The 18,267-nt window shown below is 45.9% G+C and overlaps 1 protein-coding gene across 3 annotated transcripts in view; it reads left to right on the top strand.

The window, feature by feature from the left end:
- Window positions 1-18,267, top strand: part of DCC (DCC netrin 1 receptor) — a 1,035,978-nt gene that overhangs the window by 801,055 nt on the left and 216,656 nt on the right. The window lies entirely within an intron of this gene.

Raw genomic sequence — 18,267 nt, 5'->3', positions numbered from 1 at the left:
CTCAGTTAGGTACTGTGCCCGGACGAGCGTACACAATAAGGAAGGATCTTGAATCCCGGGTAAGACTCATACCAGCCACACCAATCACACCGTACAACTTGTGATCTGAACCCAGTTAACAGTATGATAACAAAACGAAGTAGCCTCCGAAAAGATGGCTCACAACAATAGTAATAACCCGATTTTTGTAACAATAACTATGTACAAGCATTGCAGACAATCCGCACTTGGGATGGGCGCCCAGCATCCACTACGGACTACGAGAAATAGAATTATCGGTAAGTAAATTCTTATTTTCTCTAACGTCCTAGTGGATGCTGGGGACTCCGTCAGGACCATGGGGATTATACCAAAGCTCCCAAACGGGCGGGAGAGTGCGGATGACTCTGCAGCACCGAATGAGAGAACTCCAGGTCCTCCTTAGCCAGAGTATCAAAATTTGTAAAATTTTACAAACGTGTTCTCCCCTGACCACGTAGCTGCTCGGCAAAGTTGTAATGCCGAGACTCCTCGGGCAGCCGCCCAGGATGAGCCCACCTTCCTTGTGGAATGGGCATCTACATATTACGTCTGTGGCAGGCCTGCCACAGAATGTGCAAGCTGAATTGTACTACAAATCCAGCGTGCAATAGACTGCTTAGAAGCATGAGCACCCAGCTTGTTGGGTGTATACAGTATAAACAGCAAGTCAGACTTTCTGACTCCAGCCGTCCTAACTATATATATATATATATATATATATATATATTTTTAGGGCCCTGACCACGTCTAGTAACTTGGAGTCCTCCAAGTCCCTAGCAGCCGCAGGCACCACAAGAGGTTGTTTCAGGTGAAAACGCTGACACCCCTTTATGAAGAAACTGGAGACGAGTCCCAGTTCTGTCCTGTTCAAATGGAAAATTTTAATATGGGCTTTTGTAAGACAAAGCCGCCCATTCTGACAATCGCCTGGCCGAGGCCAGGGCTAACAACATGGTCACTTCCCATGTGAGATATTTGTCAACAGCATGGTCACTTTCCATGTGAGATATTTCACATCCACAGATTTGAGCGGTTCAAACCAATATGATTTTAAGAAATCCCAACACTATGTTGAGATCTCACGGTGCCCCTAGGGGCACAAAAAAGCTGTATATGCAATACATCCTTTACAATCTGGACTTCAGGAACTGAAGTCAATTCTTTCTGGAAGAAAATCTACAGGGCCGAAATTTAAATGTTAATGAACCCCAATTTGAGGTCCAAAACACTCCTGTTTTCAGGAAGTGTAGAAATCGACCTAGTTGAATTTCCGTCGTGGAGCCTTCCTGGCCTCACCCACGCAACATATTTTCACCACATGTGGTGATGACGTTGTGCGGTCACCTCCTTCCTGGCTTTGACCAGGGTAGGTATGACCTCTTATGGAATGCCTTTTCCCCTCAGGATCCGGCATTCAACCGCCATGCCGTCAAACGCAGCCGCGGTAAGTCTTGGAATAGACATGGTACTTGCTGAATCAAGTCCCTTCTTAGCTCCCCAGGCCCTTAGTCCTCTGTGAGCATTTCTTGAAGTTCCGGGTACCAAGTCCCTCTTGGCCAATCCGGAGCCACTAGTATAGTTCATACTCCTCTATGTCTTATAATTCTCAATACCCTGGTTATGAGAAACAGAGGAGGGAACACATACACAGACTGGTACACCCACGGTGTTACCAGAACATCCACAGCTATCGCCTGAAGGTCTCATGACCTGGCGGAATACCTGTCCCGTTTTTTGTTCGGGCGGGACGCCATCATGTCCACCTTTGGTCTTTGCCAACGGTCCACAATCATGTTGAAAAAAAAAAACTTCCCTATGAAGTTTCCACTCTCCCGGGTGGAGGTCATGCCTGCTGAGGAAGTCTGCTTCCCAGTCGTCCACTCCCGGAAAGAACACTGCTGACAGTGCTATCACATGATTTTCCGCCTAGCGAAAAATCCTTGCAGTTTTCACTGCCCTCCTGCTTCTTGTGCCGCCCTTCTGTTTACGTGGGCGACTGCCGTGATGTTATCCCACTGGATCAATACCGGCTGACCTTGAAGCAGAGGTCTAGCTAAGTTTAGAGCATTATAAATTTGCTCTAAGCTTATTTATGCGGAGAGAATTCTCCAGACTTAATCACACTTCCCTGGAAATTTTTTCCCTGTGTGACTGTTCCCCAGCCTCTCAGGCTGGCCTCCGTGGTCACCGGCATCCAATCCTGAATGCCGAATCTGCGGCCCTCTAGAAGATGAGCACTCTGTAATCACCACAGGAGAGACACCCTTTTCCTTGGATATAGGGTTATCCGCTGATGCATCTGAGGATGCGATCCGGACCATTTGTCCAGCAGATCCCACTGAAGAGTTCTTGCGGGAAATCTGCCGAATGGAATTGCTTCGTAATAAGCCACCATTTTTACCAGGACTCTTGTGCAATGATGCACTGACACTTTTCCTGGTTTTAGGAGGATCCCGATTAGCTCGGATAACTCCCTGGTTTTCTCCACTGGGAGAAACACGTTTTTCTGGACTGTGTCCAGAATCTTCCCTAGGAACAGTAGACGTGTCGTCGGAAAAAGCTGCGATTTTGGAATATTTAGAATCCACTCGTGCTGTCGTAGAACTACTTAAGATAGTGCTACTCCGACCTCCAACTGTTCTCTGGACCTTGCCCTTATCAGGAAAGCGTCCATGTTTCTTTTAAGAAAAATCATCATTCCGGCCATTACCTTGGTAAAGACCCGGGGCGCCGTGGACAATCCAAACGGCAGCGTCTGAACTGATAGTGACAGTTCTGTACCAGGAACCTGAAGTACCCTTGGTGAGAAGGGCAAATTTGGACCTGTAGGTAAACGTCCCTGATATCCAGTGACATCATATCGTCCCCTTCTTCCTGGTTCGCTATCACTGCTCCGAGTGACTCCATCTTGATTTGAACGCTTGTATGTAAGTGTTCAAATATTTCAGATCTCACCGAGCCGGTTGGCTTCAGTACCACAATATAGTGTGGAATACTACCCCCTTCCTTGTTGTAAGAAGGGTACTTTGATTATCACCTGCTGGGAATACAGCCTGTGAATTGTGTGAGGGGGAGACGTCTCGAATTTCCAATGTACACCTGGGATATTACATGTAGGATCCCGGAGTTCCCTTGCGAGTGTTGCTGAAACTCTTGAGATGACCCCCTACCGCACCTGAGTCCGCTTGTACGGCCCCAGCGTTATGCTGCGGACTTGGCAGAAGCCGTGAGGAGCTTCTGTTCCTGGGAATGAGCTGCTTGCTGCAGTCTTCTTCCCTTTCCTCTCCCCCTGGGCAGATATGACTGGCCTTCGCCCGCCTGCCCGTATGGGGACGAAAGGACTGAGACTGAAAAGACTGTGTCCTTTTCTGCCAATATGTGACTCGGGGTAACAAAAGGTGGATTTTTCAGCTGTTGCCATGGCCACCAGGTCCAATGGACCTCCCCTTTATACGGCAATACTTCCATATGCCGTCTGGAATCTGCCTCACCTGACCACTGTCGTGTCTTCGTCTGGCAGATATGTACATCACATTTACTCTTGATGCCAGAATGCAAATATGTCTCTGCGCATCACACATATATAGAAATGCATCCTTAAAATGCTCTATAGACAATAAAATCCTGTCCCTGTCAAGGGTATCAAAATTTTCAGTCAGGAAATCCGACCAAGCCCCCTCAGCGCTGCACATCCAGGCTGAGGCGATTGCTGGTCGTAGTATAACACCAGTATGTGTGTATATACTGTTATGATATTTTTCAGCTTCCTATCAGCTGGCTCCTTGAGGGCGGCCGTATCTGGAAACGGTAACGCCATGTTTTTTTATAAGCGTGTGAGCGCCTTGTCCACCCTAAGGTGTGTTTTCCAACTCGCCCTTACTACTGGCGGGAAAAAGGGTATACCGCCCATAACTTTCTGTCGGAGGAACCCCACGTATCATCACACACTTCATTTAATTTATCTGATTCAGGCAAAACTACAAGTAGTTTATTCCCACCCTACAAAATACCCTTATTTGTGGTACTTGTGGTATCAGAAATACGTAACACCTCCTTCATTGCCCTTAACATGTAACTTGTGGCCCTAAAGGAAAAATACGTTTGTTTCTTCACCGTCGACACTGGGGTCAGTGTCCGTGTCAGTGTCTGTCGACCGACTGAGGTAAATGGGCGTTTTTACAAGCCCCTGACGGTGTCTGAGACGCCTGGACCGATACTAATTTGTCCGCCGGCTGTCTCATGTCGTCAACCGGCTTGCAGCGTGTTGACATTATCACGTAATTCCATAAGTAAGCCATCCATTCTGGTGTCGACTCCCTAGAGAGTGACATCACCATTACAGGCAATTTTCTCCGTCTCCTCACCAACATTTTCCTCATACATGTCGACACACACGTACCGACCTACAGCACACACATACAGGGAATGCTCTGATAGAGGACAGGACCCACTAGCCCTTTGGGGAGACAGAGGGAGAGTTTGCCAGCACACACCAAAAGCGCCATAATGTATATAACAACCCTAGAAGGTGTTGTTTCTATATATGGGCTCTTAATATATAATTATATCGCCAATTTATGCCCCCCTTCTCTTTAACCCTGTTTCTGTAGTGCAGGGGAGAGTGGGAGCCTTCCTCACCAGCGGAGCTGGTCAGGAAAATGGCGCTGAGTGCTGAGGAGAATAAGCTCCGCCCCTTTCACGGCGGGCTTTTCTCCCGGTTATTAGGAAAACTGGCCTGGGTTAAATACATACATATAGCCTTAATGGCTATATGTGATGTATTTATTTGCCAAATAGGTATTTATATTGCTGCCCAGGGCGCCCCCAGCAGCGCCCTGCACCCTCCGTGACCGTGTCAGTGAGCCGTGTAGCAACAATGGCGCACAGCTGCAGTGCTGTGCGCTACCTCTCTGAAGACTGTGAAGTCTTCTGCCGCCTGTTTCCGGACCTCCCTTCCGCCGTCTTTCTTCAGCGTCTGTAAGGGGGATCGGCGGCGCGGCTCCGGGACGAACCCCAGGCTGACCTGTGTTCCGACTCCCTCTGGAGCTCAGTGTCCAGTAGCCTAAAACTTCAATCCTCCTGCACGCAGGTGAGTTGCAAGTCTCTCCCCTAAGTCCCTCGTTGCAGTGATCCTGTCGCCAGCAGGAATCACTGATTAGAAACCTAAAAAAAAACTTTACTAAACAGCTCCTTAAGAGAGCCATCCAGTTTGCACCCTTCTCGGACGGGCACAAAAACCTAACTGAGGCTTGGAGGAGGGTCATAGGGGGAGGAGCCAGTACACACCATGTGACCTAAAAAGCTTTTTAGATGTGCCCTGTCTCCTGCGGAGCCCGCTATTCCCCATGGTCCTGACGGAGTCCCCAGCATCCACTAGGACGTTAGAGAAATGTATATATGTGTACTGTGGAGTTTATTCTGAATTGGGCATTTCTTTTGCACGGATGCAAATAGTAAGTTTTAGCATGGGCAGTTGCAAATGTATGCATTTTTGCCAATCTCCATCCTATTCTGAGTTGGACTAAACTTGGCCCGACCTGTCTTTCTGTGAAATGGGCATTTAGAGGTGGGTGTCTGTGCGGTGACAATACAACAGTCTAAATTGTTCTGCCTTGGAAACTTGATTTAGCATAAGGTAGTTCTGGCATCTGCTGCATCACACATCTCAGCGTGATGCAAACTGTAATTAAACATACAATGAAGACTTTAAAAAGATTACATTTTTTTGACACTTTCTAATGCATTGTTTCTACAAAACTTATACATGGAAAAAAAAAATGACATTATTACAGAATACTTTGCTATGTTACCCAACCACTGTATAGCAATGTATCTCTCACCCATTGAACATTCCTTGCTTGAAGAGTCACAATGAGCTCTACAAAATACAGTCTAAGCTCCAGTATTCTTAGCAAGAATGAAGATTCGGCATTACGTTCTCTTAAAAGGAAAAATGAAATATTTACACACAGTTAGATGATCCTCTTAAGGTTTAAGACAAAACAAAAATCCGGCTCTTTCCCTAAGAGAATAATCTCTCAAGAAATCATCATGTTATATTAGGAAACTGCAAGTAGGGTCGGACATTTATGGAAATTTCCTGTGCAAATACATTTACTGTATAAAATAAATTTATTCTGCGCTATGAGGTGTATGAAGCTGCTCAGTAACGTTTGAAAGCTACAATAGTTGAAAACTAGCACTAAAAAAATGGTGTATACAGATGAAGCCTTGGTCATCTAGCCTTCCCTGCTGCACCTAGGTGCACCAAGGTTTATTAGCATAAGCCTTTCATCTATTGTTCTCAGCTGCAATACAATACAGAGAGAACAATTCAGCAGGGGATTAAGGGGGTCATTCCGAGTTGATCGTGCGATCAACTAGACGCCGCCTATGGGGGAGTGTATTTCTGCATTACAGGGCTGCGATCGCTTGTTCAGCCCTGCTATGCCAAAAAAGTTTTGTGTAGAAGTAGACCAGGGTAAGAGTTTTTTACCCCGTGCAATCGATCCAGCGATGCAGGTCCCGGAATTGACGTCAGACATCCGCCTTTCAAATGCCTGGACATGCCTGCGTTCGTCGAACCACTCCCAGAAAACGGTCAACTGACGCCCCGGAATGCCTTCCTCCTGTCAAACTTCTTGCGGTCGCCTCTGCGACCGCTTTCTTCGTTCGCGGCATCGCTGCCTGGCGAATGACGCGTCTGCACAATGCAGCCGCCGCGCATGCGCGTTTCTGACCCGATCGCACGGCTGCGAAGAAGTGCAGCGTGCGATCGGGTCGGAATGACCCCCTAAAGCCATTACAGCAGGGGATTAAGTCCGACAGCACTGGCTCGGATAATCCTATTAAAGGGCTAGATAAGCAGGGCTCCATCTGTAGTATACTGTAAATGTATATAGGCACTACAAAAACATTGGTGATATATCTGCATTCATTTTGCTAGAATGAAAACATAAAATGTGCGGCTAATTGCCCGCTGTGGGTTATATCTCCAATTTACATTTTCCAGTCAAAATATCCAGGCATAGTCAGCCACCAGCTGTTGTCACTACAGATGGAGTGGAATTTATTGCCTTTGTTGGAATGTTGATTTTGTTTCACATAAATATCTCACATTTAAGGTGGGTACACACTAGGCGATGTGCTCTATGAGCAACGTGGCCTAGTGTTTCCCCATCCCGGGCCGGGGGCGGTCGTCGGCCGGACAAACACACTGAGCGATATGACGTTCCTATCGCAGTATCTGTAATGACATATCAGAAGGTATTTAAGTGTCGCAAGCTGTACAAATAAACAATACACAGGACGTACTGTAGTGAGGGCACAGGTTCAGCGTCAGGTGTCAGCATGTTGCCCCTCTCTGTATTAAATAATACAGCTGATATAATGTCATTCTTATTATGGTGAATATCCACATAAACTTTATTTCATTCTTGAGTAGAACAAATGAATGTGCTTTGTTGTCTCTAATATTATAATTGTTGCTACAGTAGATTATTGGAGCACCCTTCCCAATATTTTACCCGGGAGATGATAAAGGGGGCGGTGCAAAATGTGTGGTGCCGTTAATCATGTCATAACAGCTCCTCCCCTCGTCATACAGTGACGCAATTTGTAGCACCTTGGTGCAGGGTGCGGGGCCACTGTCATGCAATACACTGCAAATTCTGCCAATTGGGCCCCTGGACACCCCTATTTTCTGATGAAGCGGCTAGATGTATGGTGGGCTGCCTTACTGTCTTCAGAATTTGAGAGAAGTTCCCGAAATTCAGGAGTATCCCAACATTCTGTGAAAGTATGCAGGCGTGCCCCTTCCAGGGCCGTATCTAACTGTGGGCAGCACCGTGGCAACCCATGGTCCCTGCATCTGGCTAACAGGGTCCCTGGAAAGGCTCCCTGCAGCCGTATTGCTGCTGAAGTACCGCCCGGATCTTCCAGGCAATGCACACTGCAGCCTGTAGTACCAGTCCAGAACACCCCACCACCACCACCATCATCCTGGGCATCCTGCCAGCTGGCGGCCCCGTCCACTATCATGACATCATGCGCTCAGGGGGGGCGAGGCTCATGCAGGGAGCCACGATGCCCTGTTAAGGCGCTGCCCCTTCTGCAAGGTACAAAATGATCTGCTCCAGAGCTTCCCTTTAATTTCTTATTGCAGGAATCTGTTCTGAGTAACTGAACTAATAATCAATGGATATTTTTCAAATATATTAAAACTTAACAAATGCGTTTTAACCCCGGAAACTGCAGTAATATAGGGGTCATTCCGAGTTGATCGCTCGCTAGCAGTTTTTAGCAGCCGTGCAAACGCTATGCCGCCGCCCACTGGGAGTGTATTTTAGCTTAGCAGAAGTGCGAACGTTTTTATCGCAGTGCGCCTGCAAATTTTTTTTGTGTAGTTTCAGAGTAGCTCAAAACCTACTCAGCGCTTGCGATCACTTCAGACTGTTGAGTTCCGGATTTGACGTCACACACCCGCCCAGCGTTCGCCCAGCCACGCCTGCGTTTTCCCTGGCACACCTGCGTTTTTCTGAACACTCCCTGAAAACGGTCAGTTGCCACCCAGAAACGCCCACTTCATGTCAGTCACTCTGCCGCAACCAGTGCGACTGAAATGCATCGCTAGACCCTGTGCAAAACTGCATAGTTCGTTGCGCCGTACGTAGCTCGTGAGGATTGCGCCGCATACGCAAGCGCAGAACTGCAGTTTTTTAGCCTGTTCGCTGCGCTGCGAACAAATGCAGCTAGCGATCAACTTGGAATGACCCCCATCGTTGGAAGCTGGAAGTTTGGGATCAGAGTATTTTGTAACGTGTAGGAGGGGTCGTGTTGGAGGATCTGCGATCCGGGCTGTTTGCTCAGCAGCCACTATTGACCAGTATTATTAGACATATATTTTCCAGGCTTAGGGTGACGTGGGTCTGCAGCCTGGGCTAACAAAGGCAGCGAGCCGAGGAGTATGGTGTTGAAGATGAGGCTTTGCCAAGGTAAACAAAGAAAGAAAGCTCACAATGCACTAATCAGCTAATTAGTAAGGCAATTAGCAGCATGTCTACCAGAAGCGTTTACAAGTCTGCTCTTAACTCCCTCATAAGAACAGTTGCACACATGAATTAGTAATGTATAGTGGAAATTCGGAACAAACTATTCGTTGCAAAAAGATAAACAAACATCCTTAGGCCTTATACCTACTGGTGTTTTGCAGATGTGTTTTACATGCGTTTTTGACATGTGTAAAATGGGTGGTATTCAGTATATCGGTTGTTGTGATCCCGACAGCCGTCATACTGACATCTTTTCTCCCTCTTGGGGGTCCACGACCCCCTCTGGATATAGAATAGATAGCGTGGCGCACGTAAGGGCTCATTTGCAGTCGCCCCGCTGTCGGCAAGTCGGCGGTAGGGATCCCGGCGCACAGTATTCCAGCGCCGGAATCCCGACAACCGGCATACCGACACCTTTTCTCCCTCTTGGGGGTCCACGACCCCCTCTGGATATAGAATAGATAGCGTGGCGCGCGTAGGGGCTCATTTGCGCTCGCCCCGCTGTCGGTAAGCCGACGGTTGGGATCCCTGCGCCGGTATGCTGGCAGCCGGGGACCCGGCCGCCGGCAACTCATACTACACCCGTGTAAAATATATCTAGATGGTTCTGACATTGTGTTTTTACTTACAATGCGATCCGTTGCAGCACAGCTTTTTGCAAATAGAATAACAAAAGGCCCTTTAAAATGTTAGGGGGATATTTATTACAGTGTGGGTTTATATGTAGAAGTGAAGATGTTGCCCATAGAAACCAATCAGGTTCTACTTACTATATATCTAGCACCTTCCAGAAGATAACAGCTAGGATCTAATTGGTTGCTATGGGCAACAACTCAACTTCTATAAACCAGTAAGGGTCTCACCATATGGAACTTATACAGGTCCATCTTCTACAGCCAGAATCCAAATCTCGCCTTTCACAGCATGACTTCTGTTTATTTTGCAATTAAAATAATTCATGATCTTCATATAGACAAATATACATAGGGGTATATTCAATTAATGTAGAGAGGATCCGACAGTTCCTTATTCAATTTGCAGGCGCTGTCGACTACTTTTGTCCCGTTTTCGACATGCCACTCCGACCTTTTTTTAAGTTGAATTGGCATGGGTGAAAACAGGACAAAAAACTGTCAAACGCCCGCATATTTGCCAAAACAGATGGATCGGCGGCAATCCACCTGTTTTTCGACAGTGTCGGAAATTTCGAAAAAACAGCACTTACATTGAATAGGGCAAATCGAAATTCGGGGATGAGCACATCACATACGGGTCCTCATATGCATTAAAAAAAGGGTTCATAGTTGCCGATACTCCCAAAAAAAAATAGTACCAGTTTTAGGAATTAGATTTAAGAATTATACAGTACACCACAAAACAAAAAATCTGGTGGCGCATGGGGCTGAGCGTATAGATAAAAGTCTCTTTGCATACATCCTGTTAGATCACCAATACGTTCAGGATATTACTTAATACGCACAATCAAGAATTCAACACCGTAACTTGACAAGGATGAGAGAGATTCTATATTTGGCGAATCTGACATTTGTATTCTTTAGCAAACTGCACAAAAGCGACGTAATAAATAACCGGAATAAAATATCATGCAAAACTCATAAAATACTTTGAGAATAGTTTTGCTGAAGACAATTGCTGGGATGTCACCTGAAATAAAACACACACATTTAAGAGGAGAGTTTATCGTTTTATAGGAATGATAAAAATAACCAAAACTACTAATCAAACTTCTTTACGGCCGTAATGCTGTAGTCAATCAAAGGGAATTGCACAGGAGGCCAACGTGGCTGATGAAAGGAAAGCAGATCCCACAGACGCATCTTCAGCCACTTGACATTTATCATAAATAGGAAGTCAGTCAGCCATAGCGGGATTAGAATAAGAGGCTGAAATGAAGTGACTGACCCATTATTTCTCCACAAGTGACACTTATTTTGACCCTAATCAATCACTCAAAATTACTCATTGCTGTAGATCTAAGATAGACCACAGTAACGTCGGGAAAGGTGGACGAGTTTGACCTTTTAAATATTTCTTTCAACATTGTCATTGCGCCGTTGCTCTCTTGGACAGGTTAGGTGGGAAAAGTTTCTCTCTCCAAACTTAAAGCCAGCTGGACGCTTGGCTGTAAGTAATGAGTAAAGTGCTTGCAATAAATTGCTATATTTTCATACAATTGCTAAAAAAAAGAATTTGCAGACATTATTATTCGATTTTGTGCTGCATTAAGGCTGAAAAACAACAATTTAACTTATCAGTTACTCTGGAATGGTAAGTGGGCCATACATCTATGCCCCCGATTTTCCGTTCTGCCAATCTGATCTGCCGATCTGTGGCCATGGATAATTGGTGATCCGTTGGCGCATCGGGAAAAACAGCATGTTAAAAATTCCCGACTCACCAATTCCAACCATTTTTGATCGTAATCAGTGAGTCAGGGATTTCCAACATGTTGGATTTCTTCTACTTAAATCTCTCTGCACGTTACGTCTGCTCCACCTGCAGTGCAACATGGTTTCGCCCAGTTGCTTGGTAATTTGCTTTACTTACAAACATAAATCAGGCCCTACAATACAGTATATCCGTATGCTAGGTCACATACAGTAACATAAGGGTACATTTATCAAGCAGTGATAACCCCTTTTTTCTGTGTTTTCATTGAAAAAGTGGTTGTTATCACTTCTCCAAAATGTAGGAAAAGACTGACCTTAAGAAATCCAAAATTTCTGCAGTGGCATCTTCAGATTGTGACAATAACGCTGCTTAAGGGGCAGATGTATTAATCCTGGAGAAGTGATAAAGCAGTGATAAGTGCAAGGTGATAACGCACCAGCCAATCAGCTACTGACTGTAAATTAACATATTGGAGCTGATTGGCTGGTGCGTTATCCCCTTGCACCTATCACTGCTTTATCACTTCTCCAGGATTAGGGGCCTAATTCAGGTTGGATCGCAAAACGCAATCCAACCGCAAAATGTGCTAAAAGGATGCATGCGCACCGCCCGTCTTCCACATGTGCCTGCATTTTGTGCGGGGGGCTGCAGAGAATGCAATTGCCTCTGCCTTCGTGGGACAGGATGGGGGGGGGGTCAACGCTTCGTTTCCTAGGCGGAGACAGAGCGTTGCTGGGGGGAGATGGCCAAACGGGGGTGTTGTCGCCGAAATTGGAGGGGTGGTGCTTTGGGCATGATCGCGGTGGCTGCGTGACGTCACACGCAGCTGCCGCAATGAGAAACATGATGCGATCCAGCATGCGAACAAACGGATTGCAAATTCTGCTAATTAGCAGAATGTGCAATCCTTACTGAATTAGGCCTTTAATACATCTGCTCCATTCTGCCGGAACGCTGTGCTTTTTATCGCTTGTCCCCAAATAAATAGCGCTATCTGAAGATTGCCATCGTCTGTGCATGCGATGGCGGTCCAGAATATCACACATTTTTGTGAGTTCTCATGCACGCTCGGCACACCCTGACAGGAGTCTCCAAGTGTTTGAGTGTAACTGTAAATGTTAAGCCTGACCGCCAGTACTTGCTGTTTCTTGTAGTACCACAGCAGCTGGGTAGCTACATTATCTCCATTGTAGGGAAACACAGCTGGTTATTTGGCTAATAAGCTCCAAGGCACAAAAGGCACACGCTACTGAGCGCTTCCTAGTCGTAAGAACAGATCAATTCTGTTTTTGTTTTCCATGTTCTCAGAGCATTGGCAGATTATCCAGCCTAGTTCTTCATCCGAGTGAGACAAGAGGATTAGGAATCTGGTCCGGCACATACTGCCTCTGCAATTAGGGACCATCTGTTACTTTCTGCCAGAACCCAGCAGTGCAATTTCTGAGGAATATTTGACTTTTCCTGCCTTAGCCGCGCACTAAGGAGCTGAGACATGAGTTTCAGCTACAAATCAACTTATAACATCACGTGGATTGTTTGGCCATTAGTACATCATAAAGAATACTGGGGCAGATGTATTAATCTGGAAAGGGCATAAGGAAGTGATAAACCAGTGATATGTGCAAGGTGACAAAGGCACCAGCCAATCAGCTACAATATGTAAATTAACAGTTAGGATCTGATTGCCTAAGGCCGGCTCAGGCTTGCGCAGTGCGAAAACATGCAAACGACGCTCCAGGAACAGGCGTACATTCAGCTGGGCATCAGCCCCATGTATATTGCAGCGATGATGACAACTAATATAGCCAGAATGTGTCTGGGCACTAATATGTCCGAGGTTGGCCCTGCCACCCTCTGCTCCAGCACGTGACATCATGACATCACAGAAGAGGTGTCTGGTAGCTGCTGACCAGGAAGCTGAGCACTGGGTACATCCTAAAATCCATGCCAGGCAACTCTTGGGCAGCTCTCCAGACTGCAGGGTCCATTCCAGGCACCCTGCAAGACAAATACAGGTGCCATCAGGCAAACAACAACAGAGCTGCCCTTTTCGGCCTTGCATGTGGCGGTGGCATCACTTGCACACCCCTAGCTATGGCCCTGAATATAGCAAGTCAAATTAGAATAGCACTGTGCAGCCAGGAGCTCTACGGCAGCACCGTCCCGAACATCCTTTGCACACTCCGTTCCGGCACCCTGCAGTCTGTGCTGCCCACCCGAGTGACCTCAGCACTTACCTGAGTGTTCTCAGGTGAGTGCTGCATTTACCAGCGTTGGTGGCCCTGCCCCCTTCGTGATATCCATGGACAGGGGGCTTGGCCAACAAAAGTCACAGTGAAGTCCTGTTAGGTCACTGGCCCTTAGTAATGTACAGTAGCTCAATAGAGCTTCAAGGTTCTATCTGTCTTACCTAACAAAGTTTTGACTATTAAGCAGATACATTTAATTTCCGAACCATTTTGTTGTCTAACTACAGATATAATTGTTTTTCAGCCATAAAACGGGAAAGCGCTTCAATATGAGATGACTCTCTAGTGACTGATATTTCTGTAGGGTTATTGCCTTGGCTTAGCTCAGAGTTCTCGCTGAATACGTAATATTTGATTACGATCTGAACACAGGTATACAGACTGAGTTTCCATGTGGTCCCCAAGGTAAATTTACGTTGCAGCAAGATTAATATTAACGACTTTTTATTGTTCTTGCTTCAGAAATATATTTTTTTTAATTTTAGGGCTATTTACTGAATGGGCCTAAGGGTGCTATGGCTTAGCGAGAATCAGAGCAATCCAATTTTAACATCAAAGTTATAGTATAATCAATACAAAATAAAAAGTTCCTCTCTGGAATGTTTTTTTTTTTTTTTTTCGGTTGCCGTGCCTAGAAGACACACAAGTGTCTATATCCCATCACAAACAAAGCGAGGGCTTTCATCTTCAAATAAAAGCACAAAGCAGCGGAATGGTGTTATATTAAAACCGGCGAGCAGGTAACTCGGCTTCTATAGAATTTACATTTTAATGCCTTTATGTGAGTTCATTAAATCTATCGTTTTTATTAGAATGTGCTCCTGCACTGGGAATTATAAATGGCTTTCTCCAAGCTGAAGCGAGGACATGACATGCAGAAATAGTTTTGGAAAAGCTATTACGAATAGAACTTTAAATGAGAACTATCTTCAAATACATCTCAAGCATTACAGGATGGGATCAGTTTTAAAGGGTCCTTCACCTAAGCTATGGGGTGGAACAGTGTAAAGTGGGCTGATGCAGAGTTGGGAGGAAAGAGTCCATAAATTACTCAAAATAAGAGTGCACAGAAAAGTAATGTATTCAGATCCGTGCAGGGCCGGATCTAGACCTTGTGGTGCCCAGGGCGAAAAAATAGGGGCGTGGCTTCATGGAGAAGGGGCGTGGTCAGTTATGCCCCCTGTAGATGTGCCCTCAGTAGTTGTGCCCCCAGTACTGTGCCCCCTGTAGCTGTGCTCACAGTAGTTGTGCCCCCAGTACTGTGCCCCCTGTAGAGTTGTGCCCCCAGTAGTATTGTCCCCTGTAGAGCTGTGCCCCCCTAGTTGCGCCGCTTACAAAAAATAAAGAAAAAAAATAAATGAATACTCACAATCCCCGCTCCTGCTTCCCGACCGCTGCTGCCCTCCGTCTCCGGCCGCCGGCGCAGCTCCTCGGATCTATGGGAGAGACGTCATGACGTCTCTCCTATAGCACCACATAGACACTAGAGGTCAATTTTGAGCCCATCCTTAATGAAGTTTGCCTACTGTATGTGAGAACCGAGAACACTTCTCTTTAAGCATACGACCAATAGTAATTTTACTTAGGCATCCTACTGCAAGTCATTATATTCTTTTTATAGTTTCTCTGGAGGGAAGTTTGTATGCTAGACACAGCCACAGGCCCTCAGCTCTTTGCATGTCATTTGGGTAGAAGGAGGGGGAGATCAACAGAGCTCAGAGGGGCATTCCAAAGCTCCTCTACTCACTACAACATGGGCCTGGTTCAGGCCCGGTCACAGTACTGTTAAAAGCGCAAAATAGCGATGTTTGGTACTTTGCGCATGCGCTGGACCCGTACTGTGAATGTGCAGTACAGGTGTTGTATCATCAGATGCACTACGGCTGCAGATGTCAGTTGATACACCACCTGCAGCTGTATGGGGGCGGGGAGTGGGCGGCGCTTGCCTCTGTTTCCGACAGTAATTTTCTGGCCTCAGCGACGGAGTTGCGGCGGCCGGTTTGCGAAACCTCATGGATCACTCAGCCAGCTGATGGTGACGCAGAGTGATTCAAAAATGTGTTCTCCGACCCAGCAGAGGATCACATATGCATGCAGGATGTGTCTACTTATACTAGGCACCTCCCACTGCATTAGTATTTCTTAACATCACTGTTGTTTCCAAATAAGGAGCAGTGATGCTAGTTCTGTCCACATCTGAATCACCACACATGTGCCACGTGACTGTGGTTGCCACGGCAGTCATTCATTAATAGCAGTATGAAGAAACAAACCGTAAACATAACCACTTTATTTATATGGGACAGCTGCTTTAATTACATTTAATGCCCCCAAAGGATGTGTCAGTTAATCCTGACTGAACTTTATGTTAAAGAGTTGTAATGATTTGGGGGTTTTTTTGGTGTTAAATACTAGCCTTGGTCTTATAATGCTAGACCAACTTAATTAAATTGTTTGTTTTCTCTTTGTACTTTACCTAATTAATTAATTGGAAAGTTGCTATCTGGATCTCTCTCTCTCTCTCTCTCTATCTATCTATCTATCTTATTTTATTATGTATTACCATGGCAGCTGCTTATGTGATTGAAAATGGAGGATCGTAACAGATTTCTCAAACATTTGCTGTGATCCCCTGTACATATTTGCACATTTTTACTTGCGATATTTACAGATATTTGCAATATTTACTGTGAATTATTGCTGCTCCTCCTCCAGGGTGGGGGAGCGGTCTGGCGGGAACAAGGTTTTACGGGGGCGTGGCAGCACAATTGTATCATTGTGTTTCCGCCCCTTGCTATACAGTGCAGAGAAAACTGGTGCTCTTCTTGTGGACGGCTGAGGGTAGGTGCTGGGGCTGGCGGCTAATGCGGGAGACATGACCACCTTCCCGGGGGGCCGGGAGCGCCACCAGATTTTTGGGAGCCTCCCGGCCTTTCCGGAGGGTAGGCAAGAATGAATGAAACCGTCTATCGGATGAGGTGTGTCATGGGCAGCATGATAGTAGGCTTGGCCTCCCCACGTCATTCTTATAAAGTTCTGAAAAAAGTTCCTGAATATTTTGGTATCATATTAAGCTCTATGGGTGGTCTGTATATAACAAGTCATGAAATTCTTAAACAAATTCTTACATATTCGTGTTGTTAAATGATCTGTAATTTAAAACTTTGCAGAAGATGTTTCTTGCCTAGCTAATGTGTGTTTTCAGTAAGTGCATTGGATAAGTATAATCATTGGACTAAATCAAGTGCAACAAGAATAGGATTATTTTGCAAACCGGAGGTGATTACGGGCTCTGTTTGCAGCAGTGTTAGATGATCTGTTCAAGCTTTGCACAGTTTAAACAATAAAAGAACACAAAATACCCTTTTACTGCTTTATGGTGCACACTGCCGCATTAAAGCGATTTTATGCTTGGTTAGAAGCAGGCGTCACATCCTGCCAACTAATGTTATAAACTCCACCAGCCTATTATACTGCTGGTTTAACACTTTTCATGTCACACCGAGGAACTCTGCATTAATCAGTCTCTGAAAAGATCTCATTTCAAACTCACGACAAATCCGATTCTAATAACGTTCTTTATGTTCCGGTCTGGGAGACTGATTCCCTTGAAATAAAATAGTGGTGTAGGAGTGAAGTGATATAACGCCTGATTCACAGGCAGATTCGGATGTGGCTTAGTCTTTCTGTGCAGCAGCATCTGCGTCTGTATAATAATGCCGCAACCGATGCTTAGCCTACTGAGACCACAACTGGATGTAGACCTTTTCCATTGTAGCGCATACTAAGACGCACCATCAGTTGCAACATCAAAGTTTTCACCAGTCTTATGGTAGGTAGGGCTGTAGAGAGCAGCACTGAGCTCTGGTACTGAATGGCGGTGTGGCCTAAATAGGGACGTATCCAAATCACTTACAAAAAAACATATATTACCAAAAATAAGAATTTACTCACCGGTAATTCTATTTCTCGTAGTCCGTAGTGGATGCTGGGGACTCCGTCAGGACCATGGGGAATAGCGGCTCCGCAGGAGACAGGGCACAAAATTTAAAAGTTTGACCACTAGGTGGTGTGTACTGGCTCCTCCCCCTATGACCCTCCTCCAAGCCTCAGTTAGGATACTGTGCCCGGACGAGCGTACACAATAAGGAAGGATTTTGAATCCCGGGTAAGACTCATACCAGCCACACCAATCACACCGTACAACTTGTGATCTGAACCCAGTTAACAGTATGATAACGTAGGAGCCTCTGAAAAGATGGCTCACAACAATAAACAACCCGATTTTTTTGTAACAATAACTATGTACAAGTATTGCAGACAATCCGCACTTGGGATGGGCGCCCAGCATCCACTACGGATGACTCTGCAGCACCGAATGAGAGAACTCCAGGTCCTCCTTAGCCAGGGTATCAAATTTGTAGAATTTTACAAACGTGTTCTCCCCTGACCACGTAGCTGCTCGGCAGAGTTGTAATGCCGAGACCCCTCGGGCAGCCGCCCAAGATGAGCCCACCTTCCTTGTGGAGTGGGCA

Source organism: Pseudophryne corroboree, chromosome 1 (assembly GCF_028390025.1).
Source record: "Pseudophryne corroboree isolate aPseCor3 chromosome 1, aPseCor3.hap2, whole genome shotgun sequence".
NCBI lineage: Eukaryota > Metazoa > Chordata > Amphibia > Anura > Myobatrachidae > Pseudophryne > Pseudophryne corroboree.
Note: the sequence above shows the minus strand (reverse complement) of the source record. Positions and strands in the feature narration are given on the sequence as shown.